Genomic DNA, 9,107 nt, shown 5'->3' on the forward strand with positions numbered 1-9,107 from the left:
AAAAGTGTTCCCTTCTCTCTACATCCACACCAGCATCTGCAGTTTTGAGATTTTGTGATGTGGGCCATTCTCACTGGGGTTAGATGGTATCTCAGGGTTGTTTTGATTTGTATTTCTCTAATATATAGAGATGATGAACATTTTTTCATGTGTTTGTTAGCCATTCGTCTGTCATCTTTAGAGAAAGTTCTATTCATGTCTCTTGCCCATTGATATATGGGATTGTTGGCTTTTTTCATGTGGATTAATTTGAGTTCTCTATAAAAACTCTATGTATTTCTCTCTAAATTCTACTTCCTGAGAATAAGATTGTACTATTCTTGTGACTTAGTCACTCAGATATTATTTGTGTCAATTTGGTACCCAAGCACAGACATGTTCACATAGAAATACAGGCAGATATAAATAAGATTTTATAGCTTTGATCTTAAAAATGTAATCATGAAACAAAGCTTGCTAGTTTAAAAGGACAATTAGATAAAATTATGCCTTCATAGAGAACTGGTTAAAAGTTTATCCCTCCCACATAGCCAGAAGCCCTTACCAAATTTTGAAGAAAACAGTAGCAAATTTATGTTTCAAAGCACAGAGAATTTAAACTTTTTAGAAGGGTTTGGATATGTTAGAAGAAAATTAAAAATGCATGTCAAGGAACAGAGTCATAGGAATTTGCCACAGGATTTTCTAAGAAGGCTAGTTTTATTTAGATAGATAGTTTTGAATTTAATCTTCACTTTGCAATTGGACCACTGAGCTTAAGACAGAGCCATTAACAAATAGGACCAATAAAGCATTTGTAGTTTTTAGGGACAATTAAATACATGAAAATTAGGTACAGTTGGAAGACAATGCCTGAATCCCCACAGATCAGAGATTCTATTTTTATAATGAATTCTGGTTCCCAAATAAAAATTGTCAGGAGATTGGGCAGTGTAATCATTTAATGCCATAAGGACATTCATCTGAGGCTAGTGGGCAACCAGCATTAATCAGCTCACAGTCCTCAGCCTGTCTCCCATCAGAGTCTTTTTCCCTTGGTGGCAAGTGTTTTGACAGCCTTCAAATGTACTTTTTTTAAATCTAACCATGAAGGGGTTTGGGGTCACCAGATGAGGGAGTTTTTTTACGCAAGGAATGAAGAGGCTCGACACAAAAATCTTTGACAGAGGACTGAGGACCTCTAGGAGGAGGAATCCTGAGCAAACCTCCCATCATATTTATTGTAAAGCAGGAAAAATTAGTTTAAAGTTACTTATCAGACATCAGCACAAAAAAGGGGGAACATGGAAACTGACAGAGTGTCTCCAACTTGTTTTTGCAAAACCACAGACCTTAAGCAAGACCTCTGTGTCCAGTGTCAGACCTTTTGGAATCTAAAGAATCTTTGCCATAACTACTAAGAGCCTGGTATTGCCACACCTCACATACATGTTCTCCCTTGGAGGCCAGTTTTCTGGTCTGCATGTACACAAATCATGCCGTTTTCGTGATTCTCTAGGTCTCTCAAGCCCAAAGTGAATCTTATGCTAAAGATCAGGACACAATTTTCCCTACATAAATATGCAAAGGAATGAGTGGCCCCCTTAATGATCACTGAATTCTGGTCCCAAAATAAAAAAAATGTCATGGAATTGGGCAGTGTAACAGCAGCTCCTGTCAGCTACCTCCAAAAACTTGCCCTTACCAGTGACTTGTCAGTCATCACACATACAAAATCAAGTTTTCTCTCAGTATAATCTCTGGCACCCCTCAAAACTAATCAAATCAGGGAATTCAATACAAAAGAAGAGTAGAGCTGAGAGAAACTTGCCAGGACATCTGGGACTCCAGGAGGAAAACAAGATCTGGGAAGAGAGGTGTGGTGCCTTTTTCTGTTACTCAAGGAGTCTCTCAAGGCCACTAGTTGTTTTTTGGTTTGTTTGTTTAGTTGTCTAGTTGGGGGTTTTTTGTTTGTTTTTTCCAGTTTTGGCCAGGGCCAGGTTTGAATCTGCCACCTCCAGTATATGGGGCTGGCGCCCTACTCCTTGAGCCACAGGCGCCGCCCTCTCCTAGATTTTTTTAATATTGTATCAAAGATAGTACAAAGGAAAAAGAATGTAAGAATAAGTCTTAAAGGAGCCAGTTTGGATGATTTTAAGCTTGTCAAATGAGGCTAGTGTGGTGGCTTATGCCTATAATACTAGCACTCTGGGAGGACTTAAAGACCAGCCTGAGTAACATAGCAAGACCCAGTCTCTACAAAAAAATAGAAAAATTAGCAACTGGGCACAGTGGCGCAAGACCCAGGCTCTACAAAAAATAGAAAAATTAACAGCTGGGCACAGTGGCACACACCTGTGATCCTAGCATTTTGGGAGGCTGAGGCAGAAGAATCTCTTGAGGTCAGGAGTTCAAGATCAGCCTAAGCAAAAGAGACCCCTGTCTCTACCAAAAATAGAAAAAAGAAAGAAAGAAACTAGCTGGACATTGTGGCACATGCCTGTAGTCCCAGCTACTCAGGAGGCTGAGCCAGAAGGATTGGTTGAACCCAAGAATTTGAGGTTGCTGTGAGCTAAGCTGAGCCCATGGCACTCTAGCCCAGTGACAGAGCAAGACTCTGCCAAAGGAAAAAGTTAGCTGTCACTGTCACTCTCTCTCTCTCAATGGATGGATGGATGTATCTTGAAATTAGCTGTTAATCAAGCTGGCGTCTGACCATAGAATGCTTTTTAAAAATCTTTAAAAATCTCTTTGTATCAGATTTTGTCTGAGACAAACAGCTGGTATTTCTGGCTTTTGAACTTTTTAACAAAGGTATTTTCCCAAGTACCCAAGACTTACCAAAACCAGTAAGTCTTAACTAAGGTTTTGACTTAATCGAGAATGCATGATGTATCTCTAAGGAGGTGTAAACCAATCCTCACAAGTCTAGAACCATCCCAAAGATAGCTCCAAGGAAGGAGAGTTTTGCTAGCTGCAAATGGAGTACAATCTGTAGAGGACGCCAAGAGCCAGGTGACCTCTGAGCAAGATGATTTGCATCTGGGGGACGGACCCTCAGGCAATTCGTCTGCAGGTGCTCCTTGAGGAGAAAGAGCCCGGCCCGTGGCAATCCTTAGGCACGTAGTTATTGTCTAATACTCCCCTCACCTGTTCTGTACTGTCTCAATAAAAGGTTACCGCGGAGGTTGCTCCAGGCTACCCTGCAATCAAGGTTAGCCCACCTCCTGCAAGCTGGTACTTCTAATCCATGTGACACCTGGTTCCTTCCTGCGGCAATGGAGATCAGGGCCATAGGGGCCACTAGGGGCTGCCACAACAACCCACATCTGTTTGGCCATGTTCTTAACTCTCAGCTTCTCAGCTATCAATGCACAAAGACCTGAAAGCCTCGTGTGGCCCCACAGACAAAAGATGATGGGAAATCAAAACTCTATGGAAGGGAAAAGAATCAGTAAAAAAATGGGTAACCCCAAAAGTCAAAAGTCACACAAACACCAAACCAAAATGGACTGGTTCACTGACTCGGAATCAAATCCACCATGGTAGTGAAAATGCAAAGTTTTAAATAGACTACATACAGCTGTTCTCAATCTATGGGTCCTGACCCCTTTGTAACAATGAAAATACATCACGGCATTAGGAAGGTTGAGAACCACTGGACTACAAGGTGGGTGGCTGTTACTGTAAATCCCACAACAAAGGCAGTTTGCGCATACAAAGGATTTTAACTTTGTTTTAGGACAGATTTTTGCTCTATAATTTTGTCAAGAAAAATTTTTAAGGCTAGCCATAACACTGGTATGTGTCTTTTTACAAATTTGATCTCCTAAATAAGGAAAAAACTTTCTGGTAGGAAAAGGATCAATGTATATATCAAAAAACACACCAGTCTCTATGCTCAAGAAAAATCCTTTTCTCCCATTAATCGAGATTTTTCAGGAGCAGAAGAGACACTGATTTTTAACCTCCTGCTCAACTGGATTCCCCAGAGAATGACCAGGAATCTAGCTGCTTGTCAGGTCCTTTTGTTCTTTTTGTTTTGGCCTGGGCTGGGTTTGAACCCACCACCTCCAGTATATGGGGCCTGCACCCCACTCCTTTGAGCCACAGGTGCCACCCAGTTCTGTGTTTCTTGACTGTGGCTTTGAGAAGAGCAGAGCTTTGGTATTCTCCTCATAGTGCCAAAATTGAAGGGCCCAGGGGACAGCCTCTCCTTTATCCTCTGAAGATTTACTGAAAATCAGCTGAAAATGGCATGCAAATCTCTTAACATGCCTGGGGAAGAAACACGGAGTGATCACTCCAAACCTTCTGTGGAGTTCAGAAGCTTAAACACCATCTTGAGGTTACAAAAAGAGCAGGAGCGTGGAGCATGGACAAAACCAGGTTATGGTGGTAAATCAGGTTATAGGAGGCGGAGAGGGGGAAGCTTATATGGCCAAGGTGGTCTTGTTATATGGATGAAACCTCACAGGTCCCAGCCCTTTAGGGGTGGGGAACTTGCAGCCTTGGAGCCACATGTGGCCTTCTGGATCCTTGAGTATGGCCTTCTGGCTGAATCCAAACTTTACAGAACAAATCCTTTTAATAAGGTATTTACCATTTGGTGGTAAATGTTTCTTTCAGAGTTTTAAAGGTGTTAGATTCTCAGTTAATTTTTCCAAGACCCAGACTAGGGATGGCCTCTGAAAGCCTCACTACATCAATGCAGATGCAAATTGCCCCCACAAAAGAGAGGTTTACCTGGCTACTTCTGTTTACAGCCCTTCTTGAATAGCCCTATCAAAATATGTCCAAAGAAAAGTGAATTTGGGGTAAATATTTTTTGGCTCTTTTAATAAAAAAGATCTTTTTAGGTCAGAGCATCACTCTGTTGCCCAGGCTAGAGTGCCATGGTATCAGCCTACCTCACAACAACCTCAAACTCCTCAGTTCAAGCAATCCTCCTGCCTCAGCTTTCCATGTAGCTGGGGCTACAGGTGCCCCCCACAATGCCCGGCTAATTTTTCTATTTTTAGTAGAGACAGGACTCGCTCTTACTCAGGCTGGTTTTGAACTCCTGAGCTCAAGGGATCCTCCCTCCTTCACCTCTCAGGGTGCTAGGATTACAGGTGTAAGCCACTGTGCCCAGCCTGGCTCAGTTTTCTAAATGTATCACAATGAATAAGAGACATACTTGATGAAATACTTTCAAAGGACATGGCTCTCTGGACGTGGTATCTGGCTGTTTCTGTGTGAGCTGACTTACCACAGCCACCTTTAACAGCTGAAATGAAAAGCTAACTTAGGAAGATGCTCAAATTGAAATTTCTGATAGGCCCTTTTATCTACCACGTGTCAGTACTTTCTTTCACTACAGAGTAGGACTTAAGATGGCTTCAGAATGAAAAACAAGTATCACCTCTACTTGTCTTCCTGTGTGCAGGTAACAAGATTAGGGAAGGAAAGAGAAATCAGGACTGTAGGCAAGAGAGAAGAGTAATTCTCAAGGAAAATGCTGTTATCAGTTACCTCCAGGGAGCTGCAAATGGAGGCCAAAAATTGTTTCTACTTCGTTCCAATTCCTGGGGGTTGGTTCTTGTCCTCCAGCATCTTTGCCCTTCTAATTATTCCATTGGATTGTAATATTTTTATGACGGAAGCAGAATGCCTTGTCCTCCTTTTCCTCTCTTCTCCTTGGTATGAGACAGTAGGCAGGCTAGTGACTCCAAGTGTTTGTTTAGTTGCTTATGCTTATTTTTCTGTTATCTAAAAATTTCTGGGGAACCTTAGTATTAGTTTCTCCTCTCTAGGGCTGAGATATAGACAGAAATCCAGCCCTCATGACCTCAGCCTCAGTACATTTCAATAAGTAATCCCCCTTCTTTTTTCCTTTCAGAGTCAAAAGACATGTCCTAAACATTCTCCAAGGCAATTAGTGAATTTAATGTCCTACTCAGTGCAGAAATTACTCATATGGCACTGTGAGGGGCAGTCTTCTAGTCTCTACTTAACTACTAATAGCCATTGAGAGCCCATTGGTTCCTGAAACACACCTGGCATGATATTTCTAGTTATTAGGCATTCCGCCCCTCACCCTAACAGATTGAGCTGAAATCTGTCTCCATAAAATATGCCTTCTCCTTCCCCACTAAGCCCAGTTTTTGCTCTGTGCTATGGATACCAAATAGTGCAGGCATGATTCCTTCATGTAGCTTTAAGCAGGCAAGATATACACACATGAAAAATAATTTTTATAAAATATAGTAATCCTATGAACTAAGCATGTTTTCTTAAAATAAATAAGGAAAATATTCTAAAACGTTAATTATATATTATAGTGAAAAGATTGTTAAAAAGTCTTTATCAGAGTGTTAAGTGGGTTGTATAAAGGATATGGGATGTGAGTGGCATTCTAAAAATATTGAACTATATGAGTAGTTTACTTCCACTACCAAACAAGTACTAAGTGGCACAGCTGAGAGTTAAGCTCAAGGAAAACAACGTATGCACATCTTGACACTGTCAAGACCCTAAGGAATCTTCTAGGTCTTATGATAAATTAATTGTCTTTTAGTATTATTTATATGGTGATAATGTATATGTGTGTAGCAGGAAGGACTTCAAATAGACAAAAGAAAGAACACTGAATTTATCAAAGTTATTACAGCTCTGAAAGGTATGGAGATGGACAACATCTCCATCCTAGAAGATCAACAGAAGAGACCAGACAACCCAGGGTTCCTAAATGATTTAGACACTCAGCTGCCTGAAGGTAGGGGCCAAGAGGAATCATTCTTTCAGGTCCCTTTCAGACCTTGTAACAGAGGTTAAGTTCTGAAAAAGGACAATGAAATGTTTTATGAGTTGTCTCTTTAAAACTCCCCACCCTTTTGGGGAATTAAAACCTGAATTCCTTCCTGAAGGCAGTAACTAAAGGGACAGAAAATGTTCTTTGCTATTTGTTTTCTAGTAGTTCAAACTACAGGAGATGAGACTCAGTAGAAGTCCAGACAAGGGTCACAACATTGTCACTGGAGATAAGGTCAACTAAAACCACCAATTATAGTTAAATAAGAATAGTATGAGAGCACGGAGTAGGGCCTGGCTCTGTTCAGTGGGGATGAGCCCAAGGCTGCCATAGTCTCTTTAGCTGTAGACCCTGCAATTCTACAAAGTAATTTGAAGCAAAGGAGGAAGTAAGAAGGAAAGGGGAGGACAAGGAAGTGAACAAGAAGAAAGAACACGCAAGGAAGAACCAACAGAAAAATTCGGACAACATGAAAAACCAAAACAGAGCAACTCCCCAAAGGGACCATGTGGCAGCTACTGCAGAAGACTACACCTATTAATGGATTTGACAGAAAAGGAATTTAAAATACTGATGATAAAGACAAGAAAAGGAATGGAAAAGAAAATGGAAAGACAGAACCAAAAGTTGAATGAGAGATGTGTACAATATAGCAAAGGATATAGCAGAGCTTAAGGAAATGAAGAAGACAATCAGGGAATGTAAAGATGCAGTGGAAAGTATCAAAAATAGGTTAGACCATAGAGAAGAAAGAACCTCAGAGCTAAAGGATAAAGTTTTCAAGTTAACCCAGGTAGTCAAAGAGGCAGAAAAGAAGAGAGAGAAAGCAGAATAGTCACTTAGAGAACTACAAGACTCCATGATGCATTCAAATATATGAATAATAGGGATCCCTGAAGGGAAGAAGATTGTCCCAAAGGAATGAAAGTCCTACTGGAGACTCATAAATGAAAACTTCCCAAGTTTTAATGAAGGTCCGACACACTCCTTTCAAATGGATGTTGAACCCTGGGTCATCTTAACTCAGAGCTTCTCCAAGACACATGTTATGAACCTGTTCAAAGTTAAGATGAAAGTAAAAAATCTGCAAGTAGCCAGGAGTAAGTGCCAACTGACTTATAGATGCAGAGCCATTATGATGACAGCAGACTTTTCAACTGAAACTTTCAAAGCCAGAAGAGCAAGCTCATTCACCTTCAACATTCTTAAACAAAACACTTTTCAGCCCAGAATTCTGTATCCTGCTAAACTAAGCTTCAAAATGGATGGTGAAATCAAGTCTTTTGTGGTTATACAGACACTGAGGAAATTCACCACAACAAGACCACACTACGGGAAATACTTAGACCTATTGTCAACACTGACCATCACAATGGACCACCACCAAAGTAAACACCAGAAGCTAAAGGCCAAAACTTAGTTTCCACAATGGAGCAAAGGATAAAACTACACAATGGGCTTTCACAAAATAAGATGAATAGAACCCCACCACACTTATTAATTCTCTCAATTAATGTCAGTGGATTGATTTCACCACTGAAGAGGCACAGGCTCACCAACTGGATAAAAAAGCATGAACCATCCATATGCTGTCTCCAGGAGACAACACCTAGCCTTGAAAGACAAATCAAGACTCAGGGTTAAGGGATGGAAAACAGTATTTCAAACAAATGGAAATGAGAAGAAAGGAGGTGTTGCAATCTTATTTTCATATACCAGCAGATTTAAAGCAACTAAAGTTAAGTAAGACAAAAATGGACACTTTAAACTGGTCAAAGGAACAATACAAGAACACATTTCAATTTTAAATATTTGTGCACCCAACTTACATGCTCCCAGATTTATGAAACAGACCTTGATGGGTCTGAGCAATATGATATCCCATAACACCAGAATATCTAGGGACATTAACACCCCTCTGACAGATCTGGACACATACTGTAAACAGAAACTAAACAAAGATACAAAGGACTTAAATGTGACCTAGAAGAAATGGGATTAATAAAGACATCCAGAACACACCATTTCAAAGCGAAAGAATATACGTTTTTCTCATCAGCCCATTGTACACACTCCAAAATAGACCATGTCCTAGGATACAAATCAAACCTCAGCAAAATTAGAAGAATGGGAATTATACCTTGTATCTTCTCAGACCACAAGGCCACAAAAGTAAAACTCCCCAACAAAAACATTCATACACACACACAGACATGGAAATTAAACAACCTTATGCTGAATGATATTTGGGTTCGGGAAGAGATAAAAAAAATCATTAAGTTCCTCAAACATAACAACAATGAAGACACAAGTTACCAAAACCTGTGGGATACAG

Source organism: Nycticebus coucang, chromosome 10 (assembly GCF_027406575.1).
Source record: "Nycticebus coucang isolate mNycCou1 chromosome 10, mNycCou1.pri, whole genome shotgun sequence".
Taxonomy (NCBI): Eukaryota; Metazoa; Chordata; class Mammalia; order Primates; family Lorisidae; genus Nycticebus; species Nycticebus coucang.